At 35.1% G+C, this 20819-nt stretch overlaps 1 protein-coding gene and 2 long non-coding RNA genes across 6 annotated transcripts in view; all 3 read left to right on the plus strand.

The window, feature by feature from the left end:
• LOC126914801 (A disintegrin and metalloproteinase with thrombospondin motifs 3-like) overlaps positions 1-20819 on the plus strand; it is a 62875-nt gene that overhangs the window by 35809 nt on the left and 6247 nt on the right. The window lies entirely within an intron of this gene.
• Positions 9095-11407, plus strand: LOC126914937 (uncharacterized). The gene is made up of 2 exons (XR_007709957.1): positions 9095-9701; positions 10680-11407. It is a non-coding gene; the product is annotated as an uncharacterized LOC126914937 (long non-coding RNA).
• On the plus strand, positions 12997-15324 carry LOC126914845 (uncharacterized). Of its 3 annotated transcripts, none has more exons than XR_007709861.1 (4): positions 12997-13228; positions 13884-14008; positions 14477-14569; positions 15204-15324. It is a non-coding gene; the product is annotated as an uncharacterized LOC126914845 (long non-coding RNA). The 3 variants fall into 3 exon arrangements; XR_007709859.1 differs by lacking the exon at positions 15204-15324 and adding an exon at positions 14723-15156; XR_007709860.1 differs by lacking the exon at positions 14477-14569 and having other exon boundaries at positions 12999-13228; positions 15204-15313.

Genomic DNA, 20819 nt, shown 5'->3' on the forward strand with positions numbered 1-20819 from the left:
TTAGCCTATTTTAGCGATCCTGGGAAATTCAATGAATAACAGTCGATTCGATCGATACGTGGAATTTTAAAGTTCGTTCCTCGGTATTCGTGTAATTTCATTATTCGCGTTTCATTCGTTGGGAACTTGCGTTAATTTGTTCGCCAACTGGAGGTTGCATAAGTCCGTCGATTTTTATTTCCACGAACTGTTAAAATAGGATAAAATTTTGTTGCCATAAATTGTATTTAACGTCTTTAGCGGAGTTATCAACCACGAGCTATTGTATAAAGCTTATTACTTATTGTGTAGAACTTTTACTATATCGTAGATCAATAACGTACTAAGATTATGAAAAATAATTTCACGTGGCTGAGATACGACGGAGATTCGGAAGATTTTGGAGATTTATGCTCGTAATATTAAGACTTATGTACGCGACTCGAATATTTATGTATTCTCCTTCAATATCCTTAATCCCTTCGATATGACGTATAAAATTTACAAATTGCCATTTTAACACAATTCAAATATAGTTCACGTGGACTACACGCGAACGATGTGGTTTCGAATTTATTAACTAAGCGTTATACGTTCCTCAATGTGGACATTACTTATGTACATGGAATGTACGATTATAGTTAGAAACGTGGCTGAAAATACAGATTTGTTAATGGTATAAGTTACAGTTGCACAATGATGAGTCATAGCAGATGAGATTACCATAACTTCGAATATAACTTTTATCGTTACAATTCTATGTTAACGTTGTATTTGCATCTGACAGTTTGTTGAATTGCGTGATATCACGAAGATGGCGAACTAAGTTTAACTTGGTTTAAGAATATAAGTTTAACGATAAGTGAAATCTACCAGTTTCTTCTCTTTTTTCTTCTTTTTTTCTTTTTATTTTGCTTATTTCCTTATTTCGTGAGTTTCGTATAATTCTCATCTATCCAGGAATAATTTAAATGTAGAAAACAATTCAACGAAATGAGAAATATACGTTTGTTTCATGTGCGATTAAAAAATTGCATCCGACGAATTTAATATATCAATTAATAAGTATTATATTTGTTTGGAATGTTATTTCTGCAAAATTGTTTAGAATTGTTCTTTGGATATTTAATAATACGTATCTTGTAAGTTAACGAAGATAATCGCGATTTGTTGTTTTTTTTTTTTTTTTTATTAATGTAACTTTTACATACTGCTGTGTCCGCTAAAATAAATTCAGATATTATGGAGGTTTCAAATACGTAACGACAAGAAGATATTGTGCCTGGAAAATAGTAGTAAATGTTGAATATGTCGATGTTAAAACGTCTTTAATATATTCGGTATAAATATATCGAATTTAATTTATTTTCAAATTACATTATTATTTAATGCTCGCGATTAACAACCATTTCCAATTACATATTTAATGATGCATCTATTATCAGAACTTATTAAAACATCGCATCTCATCGAAGATCACGTTATTCTGTGATTGTTTCGTACTCGCTACGTTTTATGTACGTACACGTAATGAGAATTAAAATTTATCGAAGGAGGAGCTGCGGTCTGCGAATAATTTGTTAACAAAAGCGAAAAAAAAGAATCGTGTTAAATCTAACTAAGTATCTCTGTCTGTTGTTACAAATATTACGTTAAAATTGTGTACGAGACGAATAAATCGTAGAGAAATAGGGAATCGAAGAGGCAATTATGGCATAGAAATTAACAGGAAAAAATAATCTTATCTGTTAATTTTTATAGGATAGTTTGCTTTTTAATTTTTATCTATAGGGATAAGAGTAACCATTAGAAATGTAGTATCGTGGGCAAAAGGCCCAAGATATCGGCCGAACCGTATACAAAGTGGCGAGAGCCGTGGCGCCGTCGAGTACATCAATGTGTCGTCGGTCCTTTCAAGTGGACAGTTTTGTGGAAAGAGCCTGCGTGACTCTGGCCACGGGGTTTCGGGACACGTGTTCGATGGGACGAGAAAAAACAAAGAGACGCTAAGGGTAGTGTTAGTTGAGACGCCAGCGAGAACGAATTCAAAAGGCGTGCAGTATGAGTTGAGAAGCGAGAGCGTGCGAGTGCAGATGCCGAAGACGAGAGTTGTAGAGTTGCTAGCGTTGTAGAGAGATCGAGTTGTTAGTTATAGAGTTGCGAGAATGATTTGAACGGAATAAGACTTTTGTGTTTTAGTTCAATTTGAACATTTATCGTTCTCTGTCCATTTAATCTCTGTTATTTTTATTTATCTTAATAAATAGTATTAGGAGAATTTTACAAATCTAAATCATCCTAATCCTATCCTTTTTCCGATACTACAGAAATACTTATAGAAATTTAATGGAATTTTCTGTTAAAATTACATCTACCTTGATTGAAGGAAATTTTAATTAATTTCATTCTTAAAACTCAACGAATCAAAGTAAATGCTTAACATTCGTCATACATTAATTGAATTCGCTAAAATTGATGTACCAAATACATTTCACCATGATGAAAATGTTTCAACGTTTGCATCGATATAATAGCGTTTGTACTGGTGTATTTATCGATGATATGTTTACTTGAAATACGTGAAAACAAAGTATAGCTACAACAGGCTGTTTAAAAACAGAATGTAAATTATTGAACGTACTTTCGTACTGTGACGATAAATCGTGGGGATTGTTAATGAATTATTATGCACTCGGTAATAAAATACGCTTGCAAAATACAACATCTTTTTGCATGGAAGCTTTGATATTAATATTAAATATGCAAACAGGATATACAGCGTGATGAAGGCTATTCATTTAGTTTGCTTATTACTTTATAGAATGTTATAAACGTTAATGTTACGCCACGAGGCTTAACACAGGCTGTATTTTCTAACCGTCACTCGCGGCCCTACAATGTCTCAGTCAGATCGTCTTATCTGACCGCCGGATCATATACAATGTATCGACGAGCGCATAGCTGTCGCCAAGCAGCGAGTTCTCGAAACGTCGAATTTGGTCCGTTACGTTTTCCACGCAAGAACAGACATACGTGATCATAGGCGCGAACGGTGGCGTGACCTAAGTATAGTGGGGGTCGTCTTAAAGATGAGACAAAGAAATCATCAAAAGTCGATCAGTTCCTTGTGACGCGTCGAACGTTACACTTTGAGTCAAATTCTGAACGCCAATTCAAGTCGATCCGCGACATAGCCAAACATTCGCTTATTTTATTAAGTATAATATCGTGCTACGTCCACCAAGAGACTAAGCTCAATTGTAAGAGCCTTGCTCTATATTGTATACATCTATATTATCTGCGTGCGATAAAGTTGTTAATTGTTTATATCTTTTCAATCGTGTAGACTAATTGTTGGAAATATATATTATTATAATTCTGTGACTCTCAGTGTTATACCGCATCAACCACCCCGATTATCCTAACCGAAATACGGGGATCGAACTATTCGTGGTGTCGATTATTCTAATCGTAACGGGAATTTACGACTCTCGTTGACGCGTATTCTAACGACCGCGTCTCCCCGCGATAGCTCGAATTTACATTAACTTCATATAGTTTAAGAAAATTATCACGGAATACACGTCACGTTGCACATGGAACATTTGCGGTGACATTTCAAAGACTGATTAACAGAATGTTATTATTGTGCCGTAGAGAAATACGATTAGTGCGCGGAATTTACTCGAAACTATAGTAGAAAAATGGTAATACGGCGTTTATTTAATTAGAATTTCATTTTACGTTTTAATCATTCTTAAGCAACCTTCCTCTTCTATATTTGTAAAAGAGGAAACGAACACCTCGCTTTTTTTCTTCTGGTAACTTCAATCTTGTAATTTTGCTAATAACTTAACGTTATAATAACTAAGATTAATATATTGTATAATAAAAATCCGTAATTCTTTCGAAGATTGACGTTATGTAAGGGTAAAGCTGTAAGTAAACGTTGGTTTATAGATATGAACGTTAACGGTATAGCAAACGTTTATTAAAGTAATAACGCAAATAATAAATGAAATATTTCCTTAAAAATGAAAGCATGCGTTGATCGAATGCAGTTGATTGTTACGTTTGACAGCCTATAAAATTTTTCTGAGAGTTGTGTTAAATAATGAACGTAAAAAATATTACTTTTTGCATGATTTATCATTAAACATGTTTGTTTAATAGAGCGAGCAAAGCAGTCCCGGAAGGATTTGAGTTCTCATCGACCCTTTCTTCCCAGAAATTACGCTCTTGGTGCAACAATTTCAACAATTTTCAGCAGTTGCCAAAATTATTTTAATACAACTTTCAGCTGAAAAATTGTAAGAAATTGTTAGAATTTAATATTAGGAAAAAACGTAATATCGATGTTAAAAGAATTTATAAAGCGACACAGAAAGGACTTATTAATTTCTCGAAAGCAATTGAAAAGAAAAGCATGTTTCTGTTTTTGGGAAGCTTTTAAAGTCAGGTGTTCCATATTAAGTGCAATTAACTTGCAAATATTTATATTTGCGCAGTTCCTTCATTTTGAAATATTCGCAAAATTTGCTGCATATTTCGTGTTCGTTCCATCCTCCGAAATGAAAATAAAAATTTTTATTCAATGTCTGAATATATTTCATTATATTCCATCTTTCTCATGATCGAAAGTTTCTTCTTCTTTTTAATAATTATATCGTAGCAAATACACAAAGATATTCAATTTTGTACGATAAAACAATTTTTACTGTAACATCGTCATTTCACTATTTTATATTTCACTATTTGCAGATATATTATACTTCAGGTAGTATACATAAAGATGAGACTTTGAAAATATAATTCCAACGAATATCGTCCCAACGAACGTTAATTTAATATTAATAGTTTTCACAACTAACAGTTTAATCCTACGCTCGGTATTTTGCCGACGGTAGTTGGTAAGAGAATATTTCTTTTTAAAAAAATTCGTCTCCCTCATGGCTATGTTAAAGAGAATCAATTAATCATTCAACTGCTTCATCATGCTTAATGTGAAAATCGCAGAAAAGTTATAAATACCTGCTATCAATCTTTACACACGTAACAATTGATTTAAATAATTAACTGCATTATATCCAATTATAAATTGCAGAGTACTGATTAATTGCAAAGCGATCATCTGCTATCGCCAAGATATTAAATGAATTAATATCCTCCGTATCGATCAGTAATTTCATTCTCTGTATCTATATGGTGTTTCCTATTAATAAGTTCGCAATTTCACAACTTCCTAAATACGATATTGATATTATATAATCCTACTAGAAACGAAGTACTTTTAATACTTTCCAGATAAATGATTATACACTTTACAAAAGTATCTTTGGTCTGAAAAATCTGCAAATAATCCTTGAATACGTATTCCAGGTAAAATACTCTCGATGTGTATTTTACTCTTCTTTTCTTTTCTTTATTTATTTGTCAAAAAACAAATATATCATTACGTGAAAGTAGCCGATACGATATTTAGAGCATTTCGAAGTTTTCTCTTGGGAGGTTGCAATTTAGAATCCCAAACATTGTTGCAGTAAATCCACGAACAATATACTTAGGCAGAGCGCTCAAATGAAAGCAATAACACTTGTCCCTTGTAGAACTGGAATCGATTTCTCTGCGGCTATTCACCCCTATAAAACATGCAACTGCGGCAGTCTGTTGTGAAATGGTCGATGGGGAATTTGTGATTTCAATTTACGATCAATCGTCCGTTATACTTCACGTCGCTAATACGATAAATTTACGAAGATGTGCAGAAACGGAAAATAGAAAGCGATAAGTTTTATTGCAACGATTAAGCTGCAATTTCCTATAAGTACGCGGAACGCCAAAAGTAAGAAATATAAAAGGCAAATGCTTGCAAGAGAAATGCTTTTCGCAAAAACAAGATATAATAATAATAATATACGTATGTTCGTGCAGTTTGCTACTTTCACGAATACGACTGAATAAACCGAAACGGATAGAGATTTATTTCATCCTCTACGTTTCCTAAACGTTTCATGGACTTTTGCATTTTTAAAATTCCCACAAATGCACGAACATCCGCGATCTAATAATCTAACGATGAGTCCGCTATTTCGGAAGATATTTCTATATTTTGGGTAAGTCGTTGCTTTGTAATATTTGACATAAGAGATGCTCGTTAACGAACGCGTAACGTCAGATATCCACGTTTACCGCGACTCTTTCAGGAGAAGAACTTTGCAGCTAGGAGAGTTTTAAGGAACTTTTAATTTAGAAGAATTTTAAAGAACGACCGTAACATGTATATTCCGACGCAAATGTCGTTCCTGATAGGAGAATCACACAGTCGAGTTCAGCAATCGAATCGATGTTCAACAGACGCGAGGGCAGAAGCAGACGAAGAATAAAGAGAGAATAAACACGCACTCGTTAAATCAGCGCAACGAGTAAAGTAGATCTAGCCATTATTCCGTTCTGAAAAGGAAGACGAATGGAAGAGGAAAGGAAGGTTCAAAAGAGCATCGTTCGCTTTGATTATTGACACACGCTCACGCTAATAACGGTCATTGAAAGGCGAACGGAGAATGAGAATTATTGAAACTTGGAAATATCGAAAGCTTGAAGCTTCGCTAATTAAGAGAAGTCAACCGTCATAAACGTCGATGAAGATCCTATCGACGGAAAGTTAGGAAATTTAATCTTTTCCCTTTACGTTTGACTCGAACGCGAACAGTTCGATCTGTTTCTCGTTTGAGGAACGACCTAACGAGTATACAGAGTCTTTCGCGTACATTACTCGTCGGAAGTTTCGAGTCATTGCGCGTTTTTATCAAATTTTGCAGAATTTAAAGAATCGAAGACTTCGCTTTGATAAATTTTTAATTAAAGAAACGTATAGTCGAGTGCAAGCGATTATTGCTGATAACTGTAACATTTATTTTAGTAACGAAATTGACAGGAGATTTGGCATAGATAATACAGGAAAAGTATTTTAAGCTTTCCATATACGAGGGAGAAAAAGTTTAATTATTTATATCGTAAAGTGGCGTCAGGGAAAACCGGTGTCTTATTTCATGAATCTGAGTCTTCTATCGAGTAAACGTTCCTCTTTAATAAAATCTATAACGTGTTAGAACGATACAACAATTTTAGTTATTCCGTAGAGTATTACGACAACAGTCTTGGACCATTTGCATGATGATCAGGATCGCATGGTCAAGCAGACAAGTAAGTGTCACAGTGTAAAAGAAAAATAGTATCGGTGCATGACGTAGGGATGATGTACGGTGGTAAAGCGAAAGCTGAGGGACATTCGAATAAAAAGAAATAATAAAAAGAAAATAGTTATCGGTTATACAATGTGAACAAAATTACGTACGTGTTTAGAGCAACGACGTTGCCTACTACAGTTGTACGGTAACGAGCCTTTAGAATTTAAAGCCTGGATATTACTCTCGCGATGCTCGTCGATTATACGATGGACATTTTTCTAATAGTTTACAGTAAAAATATTCCTACGTCCAATAGATTGAATTTCAAGTTGAAAAATAATATTAGAAAAGACTGAAAACTTCACGATTCCTAGGATTACGTGTAACATTGCGTCTGCGGAGCCAGAAAATTGATCCACCGATTGGTCTCAAAGGAAAGTTATTTATAAGTCAAAGAGTATCGTATTGCATCGTTCTTTCTTTATTCGAAGCACTCGGGAACGTTCGCTGTAAACATTTCCATTGTATCGCGATCAACGAAGAATGATTCGTTTCGTAACTATAATCGCATTTTCATCCATAATGGACAAGACGAAACAAAGCGAAAGGAAAGTTGTACGTTCTCAATTACTCCTATACGGAACAAAGATCAGAAGTTATAAGTTATAGTCATAAGGGGCGACTTAATTGAAAATTACCAAGACACTTGACATCACGCGTTGCTCGTGTCACGTAAAATAAAAAGCAGGAGGCTCGAACGAAAAGAAAAAATTAAGATAACAAAAAAAACGAGAGAATTTATTTCTGAATTTACACTGACTGCGATTTTGTTCTGAGCTCCAGCCGTGACTTTCCAAGACTGAAACTCTTACAATTTGACTTTCGGTAACATCTGTTTCTTCTTTGTTTGTCATCCCTCAATATCCCCACTACCCTGTAGGCGTACGTGACCGTTGTCACACTTCTAGGACATTCGGTGGAAGGACCGTTAGGATACAGATGACTCATTAGGCACTTCGGCGATATACATTGTCGCCAAGGCCGCCACATCTCTATCTCCATCATCGGTCCATCGGATTTGAAGTATGCCGGTCGTGACACTCGAGAGCGAAGTTACGCGGATGTTTATATCGTCTGGGAGTCCCAGAGCAGCAGTTAAGGGTTAATATCGAGAGCGCAGCGATGGTAAACGTTATAATAATACAAAGTTCCGATATTCTCTAACTCTAACCATTCTACAAATTTCATCTTTAAACGGTATCGTGATCTGGTCCTGGTTTAACCAATTGGCTGTTTTCCACGAGTATACTCGTCACGAAGAGATGGCAGTATTTTACGTTACGACGAGCCCCGTCAGTACTAAATTGAAAAATAAAACAGTCGTTTCGTAACAACTTAATTCTATATTATAACAGCCACCCGTATTCCGTGTTCGACGAGTATACTCGCCATCGCTTACTGTTCGCGACACACTTTTAGGTACACGCTTTTCAAAGAGGTCGCAACCGCTAACTGCTAAACTTTTTTATTCTGACATTGAAATTTAACAAGAATAAATCAATATCAGCGGCAATTTCAGTTCTATCCTTGGCACGTAAATACAATATAATTTACCTTTAACGAAAATGAATGCAATTATTCGTAATTATTCGCGATACTATTTACTTATATATTTTCCTATGTTGTCTTACGTATCTGTTATTTGTAATAGATGAGATCGAACGAGAAATATTAGAGGATCAGCAGCAGGGTTAATTTATCAGTGTAAAAATATGCGCAAACTTCCACGATCCAGTTATAACACGCGATATAATTCGCTATTTGCTTAGCTCGCTTCGCCAACTGCCAGCCTCGCTATCTATGTCCATGAGGATCTATTAAGATTATCATTTTAATTACACGTTGGTTGATCGAACGGCCAACGAGAAACGCGGCCGACAATTTTGATTAAATAGCCGCTAGCGTTACCGAGAACACGGCTCGTGTAAAACAATTTCGTCAGACAATTTTAGTTATCGGATTTGTTCGGCGAGACGCGCAAACAAACCGGCTTTCACCTCGTCAAAGGCTACGTTTCACGCGAAACTCGCGCCAGTTACAGCGTTAACTTCCTTTGTAGTATTCATGGTGAAATCGCCAATTCATTTCCACCGTCTAACGAGAAAGACGAAACGGACGTATTCTCGGTGAACGCTTCCCTTTCGCGTCTCTGCCGTTCTTCGAATCGCTCTGCTTCAACGCAGTACAACCAGCCAGCTCTCTCGTTCGACAGCTGACAAATTGCCTGCGTAACTTGTTTGCCGCGACCGCGAGAACTATGTTTTAAGTCGAATGATCGTCAGATGTTACGAACAATTGGAAATTATCTTCATTTCCCATATCGCTGGCCGATGCTCACGATCTGTTCAGTTTGGAAAACATGGAACAGCTCGCTGGACGATTAGTTTGAATTTTACGGAATCGCGTTTGAGGTGGAATATGCCGAGATCGTAGAATCGTTGATGTTCGACTGCTCCCACGAATACTCTGGTGTCTGTACGTTTTATCAGTCGAACCTAACATTTCTCAGTGACGGATAAGTTTCTGTTCTGTCGCGCAACACATCTGCACGCCATCCCGCGCGGCTTGCCAACCAACGGTCTATCTGCCGTCCTTCTAACACTCCAGAGGCCCAAGGACCCACTATAAAGTTGCAATTCTAGCTGCATTGTTCGCACACATGGTCTAAGCACATCTGTTTGCCAGAAAAGACTTTCTAATTCCAGAAGAGTTTTCGGCCGGTTTTTAGAAAGGTCCTTGGGTTTATTACGTGCTCTTCAGAATTACGAAGAAAGCGGAGATATACCTAACGAAAAATCTGAGTTTCCCTGTAAACAATGTCGCCTAGGACCCAAGTTGGTAGGAGGTTTCTTCCTCCTCTCTTCCTTCCTAACATTGGTCCCAACCAATCGACATCGCGGATTGTTGCCCTCACTTTACTAACTAAAAATGTAAGCAACGAATCCGCGTTCTTCGTTCAAAGGGCACACCCATACCAAGCTTTCCTCCGTATTTACATTAGAATAAGCTTCAGAGTTTTCCATCGTCTCTCACGGTGACTAGAGTTCCTGCATTCCCTATAACTCTCACCGTTTCTATATCTCTCAGAATTTCCTACCACAGTCAAAGATCTAACTTCTAACATTAAGTCTCATACCGTGTTACTTTCATATCTATATTATTGCAGCGTGATAAGTTATTAAGTGTTTATATCTATTCAATCGTGTATACTAAGTGTTGGAAATATATATTTTAACTCTGTGAGCCACAGTGTTATCATACCTGAATCACCCCTATTATCTTAATCGAAATACGGGGATCGAACTATTCGTGGTGTCGATCATTCTAATCGTAACGGGAATTTACGACTCCCGTTGACGCGTATTCTAACGACCGCGTCTCCCCGCGATAGCTCGAAAAAACAGTTTCTTTTTAAAAAATCTACACATTCTTTTCTCTGTTCGAATAGAATAGAATAGAATTCCGATAAATAAGAATTTGGTATGAAACTAACAACGTTCCAGTCGTACAGAAAGAAAATACAATTTAATTAAAAACGTGGGAGGTGGTGTAAGAATCGGCGATAGAATTCATCAAGAGTACGTGACGTTGGAAAAGCTACAGTCACAGATGTTAGAAAATGGAAACGTGATATTGAGAATTATGTAAAGCACGTGGATTGCTCGAATGATGGGGTAACTGTGGGGAAACCTTAAATACACTGATGTAATGGGATGGTTTCGTTGTGATAAAGACGATAATAACGACGATTTTATACAAATGGAAACAGCCAGCTAAAACGATAATGGAGAGGCACTTTCCCATGCCGAAGCACCCACGCCACTCGAAAAAGGGGCTTCGATCGTATAAAATTCACCGCGCAAAAGCTCCCAGGTACAGAGAAAATGTAATTTTACGCAGTTATTTCTACCGAAAGAATCATGTGACGTGGTGCTTAAAAAGATATGGAATGTATAAATATTCAAAAAATCAATTTTATAAAATTAAATCTATCGATCCATTAATAGGATTAAAAGAAAGGAATACATCCGAAATGTACACAAAATTGAAGGAAAGGAAGATTTGTATAAAAATTGTAATAATACGATGCAGCAATTTCACGATACCATTTAATTAAAGTGGGTGTATATATTTTTGAGAGCATCCTCTGTATATCAGAAATATATTACGAAATAGAAATATGTTATTACTGGTTTTCTGATGAGAATCCGAAGTGTATCAAAAATTTAATCGGCGTAGATATTTATCGACGCAACAGTTGCAATTTCACAGATACAAATATCTTGCGAGTTCTCTCATCGTCGTAATTTGTATCTCCTTTATATACATCGTCTGTCTGAATATTCTTTCTAATATTCTAAATAGACTGTAGATTTTGATGCAAATTCATATTTTTGAGGATATGATTGAAAAGAAAAAAAAAAGAGAAGTAAAGAGTATTTTGTATATTTTATATTTTCTTTCGTATCACGTGCATTTTGTACAATTTTATTGAAATTGGATTACAAGAGCCAAGCAAATCGAACATCAAACGGACTACGCGTCGTGTGTTACTTTATAGGAAAATCACGACGATGTCTGTAACATTCGTAGTATTTTACGATCCTATCTACGATAGCAATTAAAAGTTCATCAAACAGATGATTACATCACGTACGAGCCATTTGAAAGTCAAATTGTTCCATTTTCCGAAAATTTATTCTTTCTAACTCTTTAAGAGTATTACATCGTGGCTTATTAACATACTAAATAATAATTGACTGTTCGAATAGTTTGATGATTTTTGGAAAGTACGTGTCCCTGATAAATATAACTTCTACGCACACTTCCAAATCCGTTTGAAATTTCATCGATACGATCAAGTTAGGCGTGTCTCGCTACAGTGCTGCAATGATCATTTCGAAATGCTTCGTATATCATATACGCAAAAAGTTTCCAGCAACGTTGAAACAGATTCGCGAGCCACGTGTAATTTATTTATAAAAGATTTTTGCAACTGTCGAGACATCTTGGTATCTGTTAATAATCGTTGAGATATCATTGCAATCAAGTAAGTGCACTGTATCATACTTTTATAGATAGCATTCTTTTTTACGGATGGAAAGCCGTCTGATGGAAATTTGTCTGAAATGTCCGTCGTAAAATTGCATTTTCGCGGGCAACAGAAAACAATGGAATTTTGTACAAATGCGCAATACTTTAATTAGCGCAAAATTCCATTTTCCCCGCTGGGAAATTGAATTTTCTATTAAAGCGTGATACGTTTAATCAGCGGTGGCGTAAATTCAACAAACTAACAACTGGAATATTGACTTGTCACAATTTTGTGACACCGTATATGTCGTTGATACGTTCCAGTCTGGTCGTATTTACAAGTTCAGAAATTTTGCAACTATTTTTTCATTTTATCCGTAACGAGAATAGCGAAGATAAGACAGGCAAACGTGATAAAACGTTGAAAATTCGGTTACAGGGAAATCGAATAAATTTGAAGTTGAAGAAATTAAGAAAAAGTCGAAACGAAGCAAACGCGATTCCTTAAGCCACGATGTTCAGGGATTTTATAATCTTTCCGGTGACGTCTTCGACGTGGAATACCCAGAAGCTGAGAAATTGATTCTGTACGATGAAAAAGACGATGTCTCCACAGAATACAACGATACAATAGTGGAAGAATTATCGATCGACGTAAATCCTGTTGAGAAATGCTCAGTTGGTATGACCGCTAGTTACTAAAAGGTTACTAGGGTTATGTTGGTACGACTCCTAACGACGCTCTTTTGCCATAGGAGTCGACCACGCCTTAATTGCTAAGACGCATTGGGAGAGTTTAGACGTTTGCTGTGTGATTTGGTGTTTTGTATAAGAGAGAAAATAAAAGGTGTGATAACCAATCCGAGTGGATCCGAGATTGATTATCAACCCCAACCTATATAAAATAACAAATCCCGAGGAAATTGGATACTTCTCTGGTCCTAAATGGCAAAGGAACAGATTATCAAGTAAGTCAAATATTTTTCCAAATGCCATTCTTGTACAATCGTTGCTTTTCTACTTACCACGTACAATATAGCGGTTAATAAATTAACGAATCATCGAATATTACTGAAAGAAAGAAATTGTACTGATATTCCAATCTATCGTGTACAAAAGTAATAATAACAGCATGTAATATAAGAATAGCTTATCTTCAGCCTTAAAAGGAACTCGGTTTACAATTATTCTCCCTATTGCGTTCCACTCTCGCTTGATCTTCTACACGTTCATCTATATTTCGCTGTTTTTAATTTATTTTATTATTCCCTGTCTATTACACATATGTATATTGTCCATTGCACGAATCTTTATCTATCTTGCCTAATTTAATGTAAAAAAATAGAAAAATAGAAAAATTTGCTGGAGGAATACGTTTACCAAAATTTGTCAAGAATTTTAAAGAAATTTGCAGGATGAAATTCACGGTGATACCGAATTGATATTTTTGAAATTGTACTTTTGAAATAATTATTTATATCATAATAATTATTCCACGAATACTTGCTCGTAGATATTAATTTATGCTTTTAATAATCATGCGTTTAAGCTATCAAGTCGAGTCGAGTAGACTTTCTAATTTCGTGGAAGATAAGTCGATTTCTAAGATAAGTCATTTCATAGAGAAAAGACCAGCTGCTAAGGATTCGCCGCCACGATGGCTAGAGCTTGGAATAGCTGCTGATTACTCCGTGGTAGATTTTCATGGAATTCGAGTACAGCAATATATCTTGGCTCTTTTAAACATCGTAAGTAATACCAAACGAAATTCTGTTATTATACTTAGATATAGAATACCTTCTCCTACATATGTACGCAAGCAACCGGGAAACATAGGGCAGAGTTATGCGTATCTCTGTATTTTCAAGGTACGCTACTTGCTTTCAAACATCTCGATCGTATATTCGGATGGAAGCTCTGTATTTTCTGTTTACACTGTTCAAAGCTTGCACGTATCTTTTAAAAAGTTCAGCGAATAATTTATCCGTAATGGAATTTTGTAATCGATTAATTTCAGCCATTCGGTAATTGGTTTTCCAATGCTGTTGAGATTAATAACGTACATTTCCTAAGATAAATATAACGAATAAAATTAATTTTTTAGGAAAATTATATAAGATACGATGTATTTACGAGAGTTTTGAATAATAATTTATTTGTAAGGCTGTAATACTGTTTTAACGCCTGTTACATTTTCGTACGTATTTTAATCCTAGGTCAGTGCAATTTACATGGACCCATCGCTCGAATCCAACATGATTCTAGTGATCGTACGAATGATTTTATACGCGGAAAAACGAGACGTTATGGTAAGCGATTTCCATTAAATTAAATCATTTAACTAAAGTAGTAACTATCTGAGATACGCATATGCGAGTGTCAATTATTTTATTTTCTACTTATCTGTACAGTGTATGGTATATAAATTATATAGGTCAAAATATCTGCGCATGACGTTCTAGATCGATAAAATGCAACGAGTTCCATTTTGTTAAATTGGACAACCGTGAACGATCCCTTGGAAACAAATTTCCAAACAAACAATTTTCACGGATCATTGACAAACCTCGCATTTATCGTGTATCCGAAATATCTGTATAATCGACTATTAAACCTTTTTCATCTCTTAAGAATCTTAATTTAATGTTATAGACCTATGATAATATCATTGATATACGACACTTGCGATTCCTTTTACTTTTCTTTTTCTGCTATTCTTCTCTGCTGTTGAATCAACATTTCAACATTTTTCAGGAAGATTAAAATACTAATAGCGTTACAAGTTACATTTGATTACAATCAACAACACGATTACTTGCACATATATTTATTATCATTGACGAATATTTATATATAGTATATAATGCATGATGTAATAATAAATATAATATATTCGTAATATTTGCTAGCTTTTATTAAGAAAATATTAATAAATTGTCGTAGGTCCGCCGTGGCGATGCCAGACGATCTCTCGAGAACGTGAACAAATGGAACAGAAAGATGCTGTCCTCGAAGGACGTAAATCACGATGTTGCTGTATGGTTGACGCGATTAGATATAGGAGGTCCTTCGAGATCGTGCGCGTTAAATCGAGACGAAGGCTTGACCAGCGCCTTTATCATCGCTCACGAAGTAGCACGCATGTGAGTGTCCCACATGTTGAGATATCGTTGGCAAACTGAAATATTTATAACTGGCCTGGGTATTTACGCAGAGACCGTGTGTTATTTATTTATGCAAATATGTACTTGTACGAGAATAATTTGAAAAATGAAATCTCCATAGAAGAACTTATTATCTTTACCGAATATCACAACGAGTACTGTACTTTGAATCTGCCATAGATTTTTGCGTATTATGTGCGTTCTTGCATTCCTCCTTTCACCTACGATGGCTCTTAAACAAGAAACGATATCGTAACGAGAAATACAACTTAGCTGAGCGTCCACTTTGGTTCCACTAGTGTTGTCCAATACGACTTTGTGTTTGACCTCGCTATTAGGGGACTTTTTACCCAACGTTTCCTTCACGGCCTTCACTACCTTCGATTTATCGAACTTGAGACTTAAACTGGCCGTTACCAAATCTTCCGGCTTTTTCGACATCGGTTGGTGTCTCTTCGTGAACCAATTCGACGGAGCCATAAAGGTCGAAATAGCGGCTTTCGAGGATCCGCTAAGCTTACTTTTAGCTCCGTGCAATGTCGACACGTCGAAGCTGTTGGAACGGAAGCTCTTCGATCGACTTCCTTTCTGTTCGGTCGTTTTTCCGGGCCAGTTTGATTTGCTATCGTCCCGCGAACTCGGCGCTTCCTCGCCGCATCGGTTGATTTCCGTCGCGGAAGACGCTAACGAGCTTAGGATCGATATCAGATCCGTATTAGAGCAGACAATGCCCGCAGCACCGGAAACGGATGCACTCGCGGCTCTTGGCAGTTCCGAGACGCGCTTTCGGAGAGAAGACGTCGGCGAAACCGACGGAGTAGGCATTTCAGAGAATCGTTGTTTCGGCTGTTGAGTGTAACGTTGAGCGGAACTGTTACCCTCCAGCGGCTGTATTTCGTACACTTGCTCCGTCGACGTCCTGTACATCCTTAAGCGCACCTGGCAAACGGATTGCTTTTATTCGAAAGACAGTTTCTTTTTTATCATAATTCGTGCGTTATGATACATGTTTCGATGATTGAGCCGTTAAGCGTGACAAAGCGATGGAATTGTTTTGCACAGAAATTCTTCAACACGTTGAGTGTTTAGGTGTTTAGGTACGCAAATAGACTAGAATATTTTGCAAGAATAAAATGTCTTGGTATGGTACGCTTTAATCTATCTATCCAAGTCAAAATAAGTATAAAAATCGCGTGGCAATCAACATGTTAAAAAAAAAAAAAAAAAAAAAAAAAGAAAAAGAAAAGGAGAAACAGATGCTTCTGATTGTTTAGTGCATTTTCATAAAATCTTCCAAATGTTTAATTCTCATAGAATAAAAGGGAGAGCATACGTTTGAATCTCAGCAGATTTTATTAATTCTTTGAAACCATAAATATAATATGAGTATTACATCAACTTTAGTTCATACATGTAACAACATATTATTCTGCACGTAACAGTTACATTTAATGAAACATTTATTTATCCAGTAAATCCATATTCTCTATTAAACGTTCGTTTATTAATAAAACTGCCATAATCGTCCACGCATTGTTCGCTTCCTTAATTATTTTTCAAAGTATAACGATAATCAATGATGCAACAGAAATATCACGTAACATCCCAACAATCTTACATGAGATTTTAGCTGTTTTTACTATACAAATTAAGTCATTATTAAAATAAGTCATTATAATAATATATATATGTCGGAGATGAAAGAACACCGGAACCTTCCCTTTGGAACTTTGGGAAGACCCCTAGTATTGAAATTTAGATTTCACCATAGCCGTATTAAGAAACTGTTGTCATTCGATCCGACTGTATTTATTTGAGATTTATGATAGTGAGCTCGGGCTCGAGGCGACAATCAGTCGCCGAACGTAGCCGCGGTCAAAGGGATGAACGTTTTGTCTAACAAAGGCATGAAGTAATTCTATAGCTCTTCTTAAAAGAAATACTTGGGACAGGGCACGACGGTAAACGTTTCAATGGTTTCTGCCCCGTGGCTCGCCACACGCAGACTTTGTCCTTCGGGTAAGGTGATTGCCAGATGCCAACGCATCTTCACAGTATATGTTTAGCTGGGCGAGGACCGGCTACGAATATTAAGTTTCAATTATACAAAGTCTTTCAAGTAGACAAATAGCCTGTGCCCCCACTACGGGAAGATAAGAGAAATCTATCCTTCCACGAACGACGCTTCCCGCTAGCAACTTTTCCCAAGGACAGCTAATATCTTTCTCTAACCACCAACATGGAAATTGACCAATTAACAGCAACTTCAATTTCCCTCACCCTTCGAACGAAGACTTTTCTCCGCGAATCCGATGATCTCTTGGCACTCTCATGATCGTGCCCTTAGGCACACCCATCATAGATTTCTTCGACAGCGTCACCGCGACGGAGAGCCACTCTCTCTAGTGCGATCTCATCGGCAATCGACCTGTCTTTCGTATACGTAATAATTGCCCCTTGCTCTAACATACAGTGTAACTTAGACGCTAACGAAGGGTAAAGTTCGTCATCCCGTTGACCGCGGATTCGTTATTGAGCCTAGGATCATTGTCATTTGCTTCTCGAGTATCTAATTATCGCGATTACTTGTCCAATTCCATCATAGTCATATTTGCACTAGTAAATATCTCCTCTATTGCATAACGATCACGTCTAGCGCCAATAGGGATTCGTTTCACACCCTTAAACCTAACTCTAATCTTAACGCCAACCCGACATATATATATATATATATATATATATATATATACATACATATATATATTTTATACATACATACATATATCAATTTTTATACACATAATTATACATATTCATTTTCATTTAATATTTTCATTTAATAATTTAATAAACCTTCGTCCCGCAAAGGCAAATAAATTCACGTATAACATTTCTCTTCAGCGGCATTGTTCTAGGATTGTATTTGTTGAAAGAAGGATAGCATTAAGCGCTGGAATAAAGAATGACGAATCGTTATTCTTTAACCATCGTACTTAGACACATATTTATTGAGCTACTTGTATTTTAATCGAAGTCTAATATCCTCCATCTGTAGGTGTAAATATTACTGCCGTTGTTAATGTTATTTAAGTTTTACTACTGGAAAGGACATTTAAGTTTGAAGGCAGGCAAGTCTACTGTTCTTAAAGCTGACATTTAGACATCTAAGATTTTTTGTGTCTTTATTGACAAAAATATATTTGACTTTGCATATCTAAAATAAAGGATTTGCGTTATATAAAATAAATAGATCATCTTTCTTTAGAAAATTCAATGTGGTGAAATTAGAATATGAGATAAAAGAAATACTATGCATATGATTTGATTGAAATTTTGAAAGTGTATAGACCCTGTTTTAGAAATATGAGTATTAATTCGGTAGACTATAAATTTATATTACAAAATTAACTGTTTTCTACTTTTGTTGTACTTTTCTTCTACTTTCTGGACATTTTACTGAAAATGCTGGAGATTTTAAATCAGTAATTAATAAAGTGAATTCATAAAATAACTTTTAAACGCATTGCTATCTAAAGTACAAATTCTTACGTTTTTAAAAATATATTCTTATAGTTATTGTATGTAACGTACTTGAATCTTTACGTGTATGGTTAAAATATTTTGTCCGCATTTTATTCAGTCATTTAAAATATCAAAGCAAACTTATTTCAAGTGAAAAATAATCCTTATTCCTATAAGCAGTATTCATTACAAGAACTAATTTTACATATATAATCGTAACAAAAAAGAAACATTAAACAGGCATTTATAGTTATTGACATTTATCTTTTGTATGTTCATTTACGAGGAAATGGTACTTAATGTAAAAGCGACTGGATTTCATATTTTTAACTATTGTGTACATGTATTGAATCTTATTGTTCTTCTTAAAAATTAAATGAATACTCATAATCCTAAAACATCCTTTCTATGTTGTACTAGATATATATACAATTAAAATGTGTAATAATGTGAATGATAAACTAGTTCGAATAATTATTTTGCTTAAACATAAGTTAATTGAAATCAGATGAATGTTATACACGCATTATACCGTGCATTATGAACTATTGATTGATTGATGCTCATATTTAATTATTAACGAGAAAATTAGAAAAATCAAATTGAATTTAATCTGTCCTTCTTATATTTATTAAGATGAGTTCTGGGGCTTGAAACACTCGAGATTAGAAATTTTGATTAATGTTTCACATTATGACTGGACGCTTGTTGTAATATCTTTTGTACGAGATACACTATACATACACAAGATCAAAATGGAATTTCGAAACGGTCGTATCGTTCAACAAAAATCTCTTTTATCTTTGATCCTCTTCATAAAAATGCAATTCTCCTTTACAGAACATCATATAACATTTATTGTACGATATATTGTTCAATTATATTTCGAAATTTTCAGCTTCGAATCTTTGTTTAATTATACTGTAGAATTAAATATCATGCGTTATTTAAATATAGAGATAGACTAAACTTTTGTCCACATTTATTAAAGCTGTACAAACTGAGATGTTTAAATTTGCGAAATTTCATGGACTTTTATATTTAATTTTTCATCATGAATCCCGCTTTGCGATACAATACATATTAGATTTATAATATCTTAAATTTACAGTACCAATGCTGATTTTATCTGAAACTATTTGTTTGCAAATGATATCTTTCTTCGTTGGAATTACCCTTCACTTATAAATTAATAATTATTAATATTGAACAGTATTGTTAAACTTCAATAAAAATAGGATCGATAACTAAATGTTAGTTAAAGAAACTTCCTATTACAGGTATAACAAATCATATTGAATTTTGTTTAGAAAACAATAATAAAAATGGGTGTCTTTTTGTGAAAATAATTTACAGCATATCACTCGACTTATTCATATAAGAGATATTAGTTTGTTTAAATACCCTGTTGCACCCTTTTATTCATTTTCAACCCAATTTTTTCACAACATTAAAAAATATTTTAAGCCTGAAGAAAAACATGAAAAACTTCTTATTAGCATGATTTCATGCTAAACATCCTCTTCGTAAAACATGGAAATGTTGCAGGATAACAAATCAGAAAAGATATATTAAATAAATCACAGTTCAGGTATCTATAACATGTGATTCTCTTAACAAATCTGTTTCATTCATCAAGCAACTGCAAAATTTCCGTAAAATCAGAAGCGGTTTCACAAATTATAGGCATTCGTAAACATGATAGATAAGAGTTAGTATCGCGGCGTTTTAGAGTATCTATGAGCGTAATATGGAAAGTAAAAAGATGTATAATAAAAATAGTTCACTTTCCAAGCTATCACTAACATTGTAACGAATTATTATACATATAACGGCTCACGAAAGTACTCGGACGCTTACAGAAACTTTCCAT

This window comes from Bombus affinis, chromosome 3 (genome assembly GCF_024516045.1).
Source record: "Bombus affinis isolate iyBomAffi1 chromosome 3, iyBomAffi1.2, whole genome shotgun sequence".
NCBI classification, from domain to species: Eukaryota; Metazoa; Arthropoda; class Insecta; order Hymenoptera; family Apidae; genus Bombus; species Bombus affinis.